Here is a 14,876-nt window from a genome sequence, read left to right as displayed (position 1 = left end):
CAGGAGGTAGATGGAACTATTGACAGACTATGATATTACTGTTAAAAGCTAATGTTGTGGCAGATGCTTTAAGTAGAAAAGCAGGGAGCATGGGTAGTTTAGCCCACTTACAGGTCTCTAGATGCCCATTGGCTAGAGAGGTTAAGACTCTGGCTAATGACTTTATCAGGCTGGAAGTACTAGAGAAAGGAGGATTTTTGGCCTGTGTGGAGGCAAGATCTTCTTTTTTTTTACAAGATTAAGGGAAGGCAGTTTGCTGATGAGAAGTTGAGCTGAATTTGAGATATTGTAGTGCAAGGGGAGGATTAAGAGGCAGTAATTGATGAGGAAGGCGTTTTGAGAATTAAGGGAAGGGTATGTGTGCCCCGTGTTGATGATTTGACTCACACTATTCTTGCAGAGGCTCATAGTTGGAGGTATTCTATAAATCTTGGTGCAACCAAGATGTATCGTGATCTAAGGCAACATTGTTGGTGGAGTATAATGAAGCGTGACATTTTTGATTTTGTTGCCGAATGACCGAATTGTCAGCAGGTAAAGTATAAACACCAGAGGCCTGGAGGGACACTTCAGAGAATGCCCCTTCCTGAATGGAAGTGGGGAAGAATTGCAATGGATTTTGTAGTTGGTCTTCCAAAGACATTGGGTAAGTTTTATTCTATTTGGGTAATTGATGAAAGGTTAACTAAGTCTGCTCACTTCATTTCGGACAAGATGACTTACGATGCAGAGAAGTTAGCCAAATTCTATATCTCGGAGATTGTTCGATTGCATGGAGTTCCACTTTCCATCATATCAGATAGAGGTACGCAATTTACTTCTACGTTTTGGAGGACCCTACATGTTTAATTAGGTACTAGAATGGATCTTAGTACTGTATTTCACCCTCAGACCGATGGACAGTATGAGCGAACAATTCAAGTGTTGGAGGATATGATTCGTGCGTGTGTGGTAGATTTTGGTGGTCATTGGGATAAATTCTTACCCTTAGCAGAGTTTCCGTACAACAATAGTTATCACTCAAGTATTGACATGGCCCCATTTGAGGCACTGTATGGGAGGAGATGTAGGTCTCCCATTTGTTGGTTTGATGCATTTGAGGTTAAGCCTTGGGGTACTGATCTTCTGAGGGAATCATTAGAGAAAGTGAAATTTATTCAAGAAAAACTTTTAGCAGCTCAGAGTAGGCATAAGGAATATGCATATCGGAAGGTTACGAACTTGGATTTTATGGAGGGTGAACAAGTCTTGCTGAGGTTTCACCCATGAAAGGTGTGATGCGGTTTGGTAGGCGAGGTAAGCTTAGTACGAGGTATATTGGACCATTTGAAGTTCTTAAGAGCGTGGGGGATGCCTTGCCTCGCTGTCAGGAGTGCACCCGGTATTTCATGTGTCTATGCTGAAAAATTACCTCGGTGATGGAAACTACATTATTCGTTGGGATTCAGTTCTTCTTGATGAGAATCTATCTTATGAGGAGGATCATGTTGCTATTCTAGATAGGGAGGTACGCAAGTTGAGAACAAAGGAAATTGCATCTATCAAGGTTCAGTGGAAGAATCGGCAAGTTGAAGAGTCCACTTGGGAGAGTGAGGTTGATATGCAAGAAAGATATCCACATCTTTTTTACAGATTCAGCTACTCTTTCTCGCCCTCGCCTTTCTTCCAATGATCGTTCGAGGACGAACGATGGGTATATTGGTGTCTATTGTAACGACCATTTTCGGTCGTTTTGAGAACTAAAACTTTTTATGTCAGAAAATACTTTCCTGATAGATCTAAATGGGTGTATTGAACTATTCATAATTATAATTATGAAATTAGTGGGGTAATATTTATAATTTATTTAGTTAGGGGTTAAAGAAAATAACAATTAAATAAATAGTGTGTCACCTTTATCACTTTTACAATTAGTTATATAATATTACGGTAATAGAGAATCTGTAAAAGAAAAGAGAGAATAGGGCGGTGACAATCAAAAGGCTTGTAAAATCCATCAGGTACAATCTCTCCAGACTTTGTTCTTGTGAAATTTGATACAAAATATAAGTGTTAAAAACTAATATTATATGTTAGTCGGGAAGAGTGATTTTCAATTGAATTAATGTTGGGGGCGGGGGGTTAATAAAGTGAAAGTGGGAAAAACTTTAATAGCCATTAATTTAATTATGATTAGCTAACAAAGATGGTATTATTAAGAATCTTATAATATTATTAAGGTGTTATTATAATTGAGAAAGAAGAATGAAAGTAGAATTGTAATGTTAAAGGTCTCATTTGTCAAACTGTGATGATGTTCTAAATTTAAGAGCAACGATTCTTATTAGTTCTTATGCCTTATTATGGCTGATCATTATGTTGAGTATTGCAATAATTATAGGAATTAATTAGAAAGATGTTAATCTTGCCATGTTTTGCAGTACGTCATGGGTTGCTAATCAACTAGGTTTACCATTATTATTTTACTTCATTATAATATTATAAAATAAGTTTTAACATATTGTGATTGATAATTAAATATAAGGTGTAGTTCATTATATGAATTACATTAACATGCTAATGGGAGGAACTAAGACTTACCCTTGGATTCGAACTCTAGGAAATTGATGATAGAACTAGGGAGTTGTTGGGTCTAGGCTAGATATAGAATATTATGAGTGGTTATAGTTTTTTTTAACTTACAAATTATGCATATATATTTGATAGATTGGAAAGGTTCGGAAGCGTAGAGGAAAGGAAAAGCATTGGAGAAGTAGTTGCTTGACTCCGATTCTTCGGTGGAGGTAGGTTATGGTTTATTTCTATTTGATAGATAAACTCTCAATAGAGATTGATATGTATTAAGTGATATTGTAAAGTCTTCTATGTACTTGATTGTGTGTTTGTATGTCTTGATTGTGTGGTTTATGGTTGGCCTAAAATTATGAGACTGTTGCATTTCTAATCTTGAACCCTCTCTATTATAATGACGCCTTGAATAAAGAAGGCTTGATGAAATAAAATAATGAGATAATTGGATGGGAGTGTCACGTTCCGACACGGTATTATTGGATCTGAGTGTCATGTTCCGACACGGTATTATGGGATCGGAGTGTCACGTTCCGAAACGGTATATGGGATCGGAGTTTCACGTTCCGACACAATAACATTAAAGGAAAGGAATCTTGAAGTAACTTAATATACTTAATCTCAAAGAACCTATTTTCCAAATGAGTATGGTGTGTAGGCATGAGTCCTCATAAGTGTGCTTGATGTTGTGATTGATGGTGTACCTGTTATGGTGTTGTTGCCAATGGTTCATGTGTTTTGTTGCTTGCCACCTGTTAAATATTCTAGTTGATTTTATATTGTTATTCAATATATATTGGTTTCTATTTTGAGTTGGCAGATGATATCTACTCAGTACGTGTTCATTGTACTGACCCCTACTTGTATTTTCTTCTTCGTTCTTTTGTGGAGTGTAGCAAGTGTACCATCGACTTTGACTCGCCCTCAGCTCTAGACAGTGTCCAGCACATCAGAGTTCAGGGTGAGCTATTATTTCTAGCTCATGCTGGATTCTCTCACTCACGTCTTGATGTCTTTGAATTTCGGACATGGACCATCTTTTTGCTTATTTTGGTTTCTTAAACACTCTTAGACTTGGTAACTCGAACATAGATGTCCTTGATGTGATGACTTTCAGATTTTGGGGATAATAAGTGTTAAACTTTAGAAGCTTATTTAATTGGTTACTTCATAAGTTTTGAGCTTCCGCATTTTACTACTATCAACCGATACATTATTGATATATGTTAGGGGTTTAGATTCCTTGGTTCACCCACCTAGGGGGGTAAGTGTGGGTGCCACTCACGACTCATTTTGATTCGTGACAGCTTCACTACTTTAAGACTTTAAAATGATATCATTTTGACCCCACTCTTCTTATTCTTAAGCCTAAATGCACAAATTCTCCATTGCATCTTTCATTTACATATCAAAATCTACATATTGCTGCTCTTTCAGCTTTCATTTTCCCACCATATTCTCCAACACATTTCCTTTTTAAACTTTCATTTCATATTACCAATTACTAATAAAAAGAAGTAGCATAGTTCATAGTTCATAGTTCAGAGTTAAGAGTAGAAAAAAGGTACTCAACTGGTAACAAAGGACATCATACCTATGATCTACTAGTTAATAAGGACTATTTGTTGAAAAAAATATCTACTAGCATTCACTTGATCTGTGCAAGAAAAAGATCTTATACAGTACTTTCTTCACTCTGCAATAGTAGTAGACATACTAATATTCTCTGTTGATGTTTTAATGGATAATATTAATTTCTAGCAGTTCGATAAATGGTTAATTGCTTTTCCCATACGCTTTTCTGTAAAATTGATTGTGTATTTAATGATATTGCTGGCTGCCTTTGTGTTATCATTCAATTTTTTAAATATAAGCAGTGTCCTAGTATATCCTGAATAGTTACAAATATATTGGATGTCCTTAAAGGGACACGGGTCTCTGTATTATTAAATAAATGTGAGATTTGGGGATCAAATTTCTTTAACTAATCCTGTAGAGGATAGCAGAAGAAAAATATAACTAGGAAACCTTCTGCTAGCCCAAGATCGTTAACTAAGATCGGAAGATTCAACTAAAGAAGGGGAAACTAGAAATGAGAATTTATTTATGGAAGAATACTCTTTTATTAGGTTGTTCTTGGTTTGCTTGGGTTGATTACAAATGTACAATATCATCCCATATTTATTCTAGCCTATAGATTGTTCTAGATACTACAAGTTCTAGACTATTATATCATTTACTACAAAAATATCTTCAAGAAAGTTCTAGTGAACTTATCTTCTAGCACTTTCTCTAGAATATCTAGATATATCTTCAAGATAATTATTCCAAGTACTACACTAGACCATTCTAGAAACTATATCAGAAAAATCTATGATATTCCAAAAATTAACTTTATCATTTTTTACACTCCCCCTTAAAGTGATTTTTGGAAACTACCCCGCATATGTTGTGGAAGAACTCAAACAAAGCTTTGAGCCATGTCTTCTTGAAAATCTCTAACATTTTCTTTTGGACTCCTCTTCCTTCTGATCCATGTTGATTATCTCCTAGTTGAGTTCTCAAACTCCCCTTTCTCTAAATTTCTAAAAAATTATACTATCGAGAGAAGCATTATCAATTTCCTGTGAAGTCTCAACACCAACATATGATAAACTGTCATATATTCTTATAATCTCCTTGATATATTTTTTGGCAGTTTCAAGCTTTTAAAGATCATATCTTTTGACTCAAACACTTTAATATCAACTTTTTCCTCTATTTGGTCTCTACTTTCTCCATCCGCTTTTAAAGAGCATATCTTTTGACTCAATGACTTTAATATCAACTTCTTCCTCTATTTGGTCTCTACTTTCTCCATTTGCTTTCAAAAATTGCTCCAAGCCCATTAATTGGCGTTGATATTTTTGATGATTGACGAAATACTTCCACTTCTAATACATCTCCATAAATGCTTTCTCTGTAAAGGTCGCCACTAGCACATGTAGTTTCAGATATTGCCTGTTCGGGATCTTTTTTTTTCTATTTCTTCAATAGAATCTATCATATCACCACTTGGAACATCCTCAAAAATTTCTTGCTTAATGTCAACAACATCAGTTTCTTGCTTCACCTAGTGATGGTCTATATTATATTCTAAATCCTCGATCAAATCTCTTTCAAGATTGATGGAAATCATGGCATCTATTGCTCGAGCGTCAACTACTAAACATTTTCCCCACTCTTCTTCTTCTTCGGCAAATTTTTGAGTCATATTACTCTCCTTGACTCGGCAATATTTCTTTATCTGCCCTACTTCGCCACAACAATAACATCTTAGAGGCTTCTTACCATAATAGTCAAAAGGTTCTTCCTTCTCTCTAGGTGAGCGTGAACCACCTTCATCATTATTTTAAATAAATTATTTCCATCTTCATACTTGATTTGACAATAGTTGATTTCAAAGAGATGCTTGAAACCAATCTCAAGAATCTGGCCAACACATAACAGACTATGAAATTTTCGTCTTTTGAAGTTCAAATTCTCTTATCTGGTTGAGAATACACTTAACATTGATCCTTTCATCTCCTTTATATTCTTTCTTTTGGAAATTTCAGATCTCAAATGTTGATTTATTTAAATTTTCATAATCTTGACAAAGATTTCAGATTACACAACAACAAATAAGATCGCTCTAGCCTTTAATTTTCTTGTTTTCTTCTCCTTGTGGTCCCTTATCTACGCCATAGTTTTAATTTTACAGAAGGGAGGACCTTTGTAGTCCTCATAAACAGCTTCCAACGGATCATTTGCCTCCATATGTGCCTCCGATCTTGATGCCCACACATGACAACCTTTACCGTTGAAGATAGGTGGTGCTAGTGCAATGCGAGGAGTTTATGAACACACATATGAAAAAAAGGAATAAGAAAAATTAATTTCCCCAATTACTGATCCCTCAAGAAAATTCTCTCATACCACTTTTGTTTGGAGTTTTAAAGGTGGAGACTTCAACTCCAAAAACATAAATAAAGGAAAGACAAAGAAAAGAAATATTTTCTGCTCAAAAAAATAATCTTTCATTGAATAGAAATGGTGCTAAAATACAAGAAAAATGCAACAACTATAGCATATATTTCAGCAACTACTTGCACATGTTTCCATGTTGAATAAACTACTTTGAGTAACAACTAACTCCTATGAAATAATAATTAAGTAAAACTGTAAAGATGGATAAAATGCTGGAGAAAGTAAAACAACTTCTTTTTCACTAGTTACTGCACTAATTGAGGAAATTAATCAACATTCTTCTTTTCCTTTTTCGATCCACTCTTCTTCTGTTGTTTGCCCTTAGATGGTGTAGCAGCATCACGGTTAGGGTAAAGTTTTTCCCTCTTGAGACCTGTTTTAAGGAAATCATTAACCTCAGGCTTTGACCTGAATTTACACCCAGAAACTGGTTAAAAATAATATCTATCCTTTTGTCCTGCACTAGCTCCACCGGTATGGACTTAAGGTCCAATTATTTGGCAACCATTTCGACCTATATGGAATCACTTGACACATAGGTGTAATCTTTATCTTAATCTTTAACTTACTCCGAGTTATATCATACACATTTTCTTCATTATGTACATCGCTGTTGTTTGGTGTGGTGGTGTTACCCTAACATCCAAATCAACATCAATGTAGCTTCCTAGCGGCAACAATGGGTTTGAAGCCGCAGTGGTGGAGCCAACCATTTTATAAAGAGTGTGCGTAATTTTAAAAAGTACTCCTTGATGTGAATTTTGACTAATAAAAATGTTTGAAAACACTTGATCGGACCAAGAATCGAACCCTCAACCTTCCGCTTCGCACTTCCAACACTCATTTTACCATTGAGCCAGCTCCTATAATTACTCAAGAGTGTGCAAACCTAAATATATATTAAAAATATCGTAAATTTGTCTCGTAAGTACGGCATAACTTTCTGACGAAGGGTGTTCACTTGCGCACCCTTCGTTAGCTATAGCTCCGCCCCTGTCTGAAGGTATACCATCATTACAGAAGTCATCGCTAGTAAGAATTGCCAGTGAGATGGAAGAGACAGCGGCATCGGCCTTAGTCATTGGACAAAGCTATGAAAGAGTCAATGTGGAGAAAAAGTTAATTTAATATTGAGACATTGATTGACATCATACTTCTACTTATAGTTTGTATTCCTAGTTCATTATTGTGAAAAATTAATTAATTGTATTGCAAGTTCATTATATTTGGAAAATTAATAATTTGAAGCTTTCCTATAGCCACGCCAAACCATTTATGACTTGTTGGGCCCAATTATTTGGTCAGTCAAAACATTTGGTAGAAAGTCTTACAATTTTATTTTTGCGGTTCCGTTAGCTCTAGAACGTCGATTTTTGTCTTGAAGGACCCTTGATACAGAATCTTAAGCTTTTAGGCTCACTCCAAGCAACATCGTAGATTTTCGCTTCAAACAAAGTTTGGGTGTGAGACCCATGTTTTGTCGAAACGACGTTAACTGAAAAGTTCAACATCCTTGTTGAGTCCAAAATAATGACTTTTGTGGAGTAACATATTTTTTTTTGATGCACGGATTTCTGAACGGATATTAGCACTTTTTAAGAGTATTATTCACGATCTTAGTTCCACGTTCACGGAAACCAAAGGTCTTGGCCATCGTGTCGTAGGCCTTATGCTATGTGCACAATGTTCAAGGAAGCTGATCCTTTATGTTTTCAGGCTCGATGCCGCATTCGCATATATAAGGAGCGCTGAACTCCCGTCTTCTCCGACTGGGTCCCGCAATTGTGAAAGTCATTTAACTGGTCTCTTAATGAAGACTAGTCCCCTTTTTAGCGCATTTTTATTGTTTTGAAGTTGATATCTTGAGTTATAGAACTCAGGATATCAAGAACTCAAGAAAATTTGCTAGACTACATGGTGGGATCATAGAGAAGGTGCGGGGAGTGCATAATAAATTTCTTGTCCCGAGAGACCTTGGTTACTTCTTTAATGGTGATTTCTGTATGAGATTGTTGCATGATCTGATTTTGCTATTTTTCGTGCTCGGCTTGAGCTCACTTTCTAGGCAAAATTTCTTGAGTAAAATTGAACTAATTGACGTAATCAACTTCAGGATTTCCAAAGCGGGTCCCATAATTTCATTTTTATTCAATTTTGGAACTATCTTCAGTTTTTTCGATGTAGGAGATTCTGTGGGAGATTCTCTAACCGACAACCACCACTATGAGCCTAAGTGGTGATACGGGTCTTGCCCACACTGCCAGAACTGTCCAACAATTGGAGATGTTAGGAACAACAAATCTCCAGAATAGTGGTTTTTGTTGGATGAAGAGGAAAAAAATGAAAGAGTTTGAGAGACAAAAAGTTTCTTTTTATAGCTCAACTTTCTTTAAAAATAAAAAACTCCTACTTCCCTTTTATATGCTTACAACTACTAATGTTAAAATAAAGCAACACACAAAATAATGGAAAACATGGAAAACGTGGTTACCATGGTCTAATACAATGGGAAGATAATTTCATTGACTAAGTAAACATACACTCATTAATCCTAAAGAATACACCCATAAACTGATTTCTAAAAACTAAAACACTCCCCCTTATTTAAAAATCACAAACTACCATTTGTTGTCTGAAGAAGTCATGCTTGTTGCGGGGCAACGACTTCGTAAGAACATGTCACGCCTCGATCCTGTACCCTGGACGTGGACGGCACTCGATGACCATTTCTTGCCTCGAGCAGGTGCTTGGACTGGCATACTTAACTTAGCGGAAGACTTGACTCAATAAAATAGTCTCATTCAATAACTTTAAGATAATAATTTGGCCAAAAAGACACTTAAGCCTAATAACAAAATATCTGCAATACGAAGAAGACGAGAGACTCAATACTGTCCTCCGGAATACAAGGAGGCTCACCACTGACACTGAGTGCTCGGCTGGATAAACGAGGCACTAGATGATGCTGATGTCGGTTACCTGCGTCTACATCGTGATATGATGCAGGACAACTGGCATCAGTACATTGAATGTACGAGTATGTGAGTTGGATTTCTAACACCAACTTAAGCTTGAAAAATAGTAATAAGGAACACTTACCTTGGCTCTGCTCAACTCATGAATAACTTGACTTAATATAAAGCAATAAGACACATGCAATATATAAAAGCTTGTAAAAAAATGAAAACACTTAGTTTGTCGAAGAAATGCAATAGCAAACTTACTTTACTTAAATATGAAATAATATAGTTTATATGGGAGATTCTCTAACCGACATCCACCACTATGAGCCTATGTGGTGATACAACGTCTTGCCCATGCTTCTAGAACTGTCCTATACTTTACGGTCGCATAGAACTACTTAACTTAGTGGATCCACTAGATTTACTTATGTGATCATCTAAAAACTATGACCCATTAATACCCATAATGGCTACATGGTTTATGGAGACTTGAGTTATTACGAACTCGCATCGTCATATCGATGATCAATACTAATCCCAAAAATATACTTAGCTCAAGTGTTTTTAAATCAACTTCTTTCTTTTGGTTGAGATTATTGCTCAACAAATAGCTTTAAAAGCTCTCTCGGAATCGATGTTCCCTTTTCTTGCTCAAAACTCTTTTGGAAATCTTAGTTTCCTCTTATGTTAAATATGAAAACAATTATAAACTTTTAGGGGATGCTTAGTTCCTTTATAACTTTTGAGAAAGTAGTTAACTCTTTACTCTTTACATAACTTGAAACTTGAGTCTTAAAAACAAAGTTAAACATTGCTAAGGTCTCTTGAAAACCTTTAAGAACTTTACCTTGACTTGCTTGTTAACTTTTAGACTTGACTCTTAACTCCTTCGACTTTGATCTTAGCTTTTCTTTAATGAAATTATGAATTCAAGGTTATGATTTGCGTTTTTGGTAATTCCTAGGTGTTTAGAAATCATTTGATGTAATAAGACTCATTGGAAAGTGTTAATACACTTAAGGAGGATTTATATAGGCTAAAGTATGAAAATAGGGAGAAAAACGCCGATTCGGGCGCATCCGAGGAGTGCCGCGGTAGGGTCAATTTCAAAGGCCTCATTCTGGCACACTGCAGGCCTGCCGCCCCAGGCCTTCTGGCACAGATAGGGCACGCTGCGGCTGGCTTTGCCCAAGTGCGTCTGACGACTTTGTCCTCTTGTTTTTCAATGCTAGACCCCCTAAACCTCCATAGTTATTTTCCAAAACTATTAGGATCATTATTACCCTGAATATACAATATCTTTAACTTGAAAATCCACCCGGAACCACAAATCAAAACAACAATAGGCATGCAAAAACCAACCAATAGAAATTTGACAAGGATCTTCAAGAACTTACTTCTTGATATCAAAAAAACTGTAAAATCACTGAATTGATTTGGAGTGTGGCTGAACTAGCCCAACACAAAAGATCTCACATACCTTGACAGGGATCACCCCCGACGAATTCCACTCAGAATCTTGACGTTCATGGTAAATTCCTTGACTTCTCTCCCTTTCTCTCTTCTTTTCTCTCTTCTCCAAGCCCTAAGCGTAAATTCTAATTTTTCAAACTAACGTAAACTTAATTTTTACCCCAATAAATCACAAAAAATGGAATAGGAATTAATTAGTGAAAAGTCTAGTTTGCCCTTCCATAAATTCGGATTCGGACCTTCCTCAATTTAACAACCCAACATCCGATAGGCATATCTTGCTCATACGATATTGTAAATGCACGAACTCGGCGGCTTTGGAAAGATATCTCCAAGATCTTTCAAAACTTATCAAGAACAACATCTAAATCATCTCGATCTAGAAATTAGACGGTCTGAAAATGATCAAAATTCACATTCTTAACTTAGACAAATTTTCCAGATTTTCCCCTTTCTTTCCAAAAATAAATATTTTTAGTTTCTTAGCTATTTAAATTTGTTAGATGTTACAATATCTCCCTCTTGGGAACATTCGCCCTCAAATGAGATTTCTTTCACTAATCTAAGGATAGTAACATCAAGTTCAACACTAAACAACAAAAGCAAGTAACACCATGCTTACTTATAGTCTATAAAGTACTAAGAAGAGAATTGGTACCTTGATCTTCATCTTCTACGGATTCAAAGAGATGTGGATATCTTCTTTTCATATAATCTTCAGCTTCCCAAGTAGCCTCTTTAACAAATTGGTTTCTCCAAAAGACCTTGACTGATGCAACCTCTTTAATTCTAAACTTGCAAACTCGGCGATCTAAAATATGAACTGAAATCTCCTCATAGGATAATTTATCCTTAATCCCAACATTTTCAGTTGGTACAATCAATAAAGGACTGACCATGCATTTCTTCAACATAGAGACGTGAAACACTGGATGAACTGTTGGTAACTCTTGTGGCAACTCTAACTCATAAGCTACATTGTCAATCCTTTTGGCTATGCGATAAGGTCCAATATACCGGGGGCTAAGTCTCCCATTCTTACCAAACCTCATAACACCTTGCATGGGTGAAACCTTCAAATATACCCAATCATCCACCTAAACTCCAATGGCTTTCTCCTAACATATATGTAGGATTTTTGACGACTCTATGTAGTTTTAAATCTCTCTTGAATCGCCTTCACCTTCTCCATAGCTTGGTGAACTAGATCTGAACCTATCAACCCTCTTCACCAACTTCGAATCACCAAATAGGAGATCTGCATCTTCTACCATAAAGATCTTCATATGGGGCAATTTGGATGATCGAATGATGATTGTTGTTGTAACCGAGCTCAATGAGAGGTAGGTGATCATCCCAATTCCCCTTGAAATCAATCACGCAAGCTCTCAACATATCTTCTAAGGTCTTTACAGTACGTTCCGCTTGCCCATCCGACTAAGGATGAAAAGCAGTGCTTAAGTTCATCCTGGAACCCAAACCTTTCTGGAAATATTTCTAGAACTGTGAAGTAAATTGTGCACCTCTATCTGAAATGATCGAAATGGAGACTCCATGAAGTCTCACCACCTGCTGAGTGTATAACTTTGCATAATACTTTGCCAAATGAGTGGTCTTTACCAGAAAAAAAGTGGGTTGATATTGTCATTCTACTAAAAATCATCCAAATTGAATCACGCTGCTTGCGAGATGTTGGTAACCCTATGATGAAGTCCATATTAATCATCTCCCATTTTCATTTCCTAAGTTCAATATTTTGAGCCAACCCTCCAGGCCTTTGGTGTTCTACTTTAACTTGTTGGCAATTTCTACACTTGGCAACAAACTTAGCGATGCCTTTCTTCATACCTTCTCACCGATATACCTCTGTGAAATCACAGTACATCTTTGTATAACCTAAACAAATGGAATATCTTGATCTATGAGCTTCCTCCATGATCCTCTCTTAGAGTCCGTCCACCGTAGGTACGCACAATCTACCTTGATACTTCAGCACACCATCTCCCTCCTGTTTAAAAGCGAATACACTTTGCTTATGAACATTTGCCTTCATTTTAAGATAAATGGGGTCTTCATCTTGTTTCTATTTTACCTTGACACTAGTGATGATACAACCCCATTTGTCACCACTATCCCTCTTTCTGTGGAATCCATAAGTATGACTCCAAGGCGTGCAAGTCTATGCACATCTTTGGATAACTCTCCTTTTTCTTCCTCAACATGGGCGGTACTCCACATAGATAATATGTTTAAAGCATCGGCAACCACATTAGCCTTACGTGGGTTGTAAAGAATACTAATTTCATAATCCTTGAGTAATTTAACTCCACTAGGTCAGCCATGGTATTTTTGTGATTGATGGATACAGGACAATTACAATAGACTCTTTCCGCTAGAGTGGACTCCCAAACAGGTTTAGAAACACAGAATGGTTCACCAAGTTTCTCATAGAGAATTTAAAACATATTTAAAACATAACGAGTTACAAAAGTCAAAATTTCTCTTGGGTCTAGCAAAGCATAAACATCAAAAGTAAAGACTCTGATCATACCAAGGACAACATTTGGAGAGTTCTCTCACTCTTGGCGACTAATGATAGCATAGAAGCGGTTTGGCCTTCTGCCAATACCGAAAGTAGCTCTTCTAGGTGCAGTCTTGTCTGGTGGTGCAATTGATAAAGATTGGGCTCTATTGCCCAATTTCCACTACCTTTCCTGTTCTTAAAGAACTCCATCATGAAGTGATCCTCTTTCCCACACTTAAAGCGACCTTTCTGGCCATCACGACATTTACTTGGGTGAGTTCTATCACACTTAGCACATGCATGAGCCCGACTACCTCCTGTGACACACTTCATTGATACCGTGATGGTCTAGCTCTGAAGTTCTGCGGATTCTGGCCATGATGCTCACTTTGTTTCTAGGTGCAGGCGCACTAGAAGATGATGGTGCAGACCCTTTTGTATATGAAATTGTGGGCGATTCATACCACATTTCTACTGTCCAAACTCATTCCCAGTCATATCACCCATAAGAGAATTCAACCAAATAATATGTATACTCAAGATTTAAAGAGTACTAAGAAGAAAATTAGTACCATGGTCTGCACTATTACCGAATTCAAAGATATGCAGATATCTCTTCTTCATGTCCTCCTCAGCTTCCCAAGTAGCTTCTTCAACAAATTTGTTGCTCTAAAGGACTTTGACCGAGGCTACATTTTTTATTCTCAACTTGCGAACATGAAGATCTAGAATCTAAACCAGAACCTACTCATAAGACAAGTTATCTTTGATCACAGCATTCTCAATAGGAACACGTGCAATGCACGTACTCAGAAACTAGTATTATTAAAAATAGGAAACTTAAAAGTGCAAAGCTAGATTACTATTTTCCCGTATACCAAATTAATATGTAATAAAATAATTAATGTAAATGTAAATTAAATATCTAAGTAAATGGGTAATATTCTAATTATATAATAGAGGAGTAAAATGAGAAGTTCAGCAGTCGTACTCAACTACTATGTGTGAAACAACGAAATATTATATTATTTTTTAAATTATCATCAAGTGTTTTCTTTCGTTTGATGGTAATGGATGAACACTAATAAAGTTTCAATTAATATAGAAGTCGAAACATATTTTGGTAATTATGAGAAGTTGAAAGGAAACAGAATAAGTAATTGAGGAATATCAAAGAGTTTTTACCAACATATTTTCAAGACTACACTATCTAAACGTACTCAATATTAGTCATTTAGCATAAGCTTCCATTGTTAAGTGGGTACAAAAATGTCTTCTTATTTTCAGGTACAATCTTATTAAGTCTAGATTTTTCTGTTTGATTTGCTAACTTCATTTGA

The sequence above is a fragment of the Solanum pennellii genome, chromosome 10 (assembly GCF_001406875.1).
Source record: "Solanum pennellii chromosome 10, SPENNV200".
In the NCBI taxonomy this organism is placed as follows: domain Eukaryota; kingdom Viridiplantae; phylum Streptophyta; class Magnoliopsida; order Solanales; family Solanaceae; genus Solanum; species Solanum pennellii.
The sequence above is the reverse complement of the archived record's forward strand: the minus strand, read 5'-3'. Positions refer to the sequence as shown.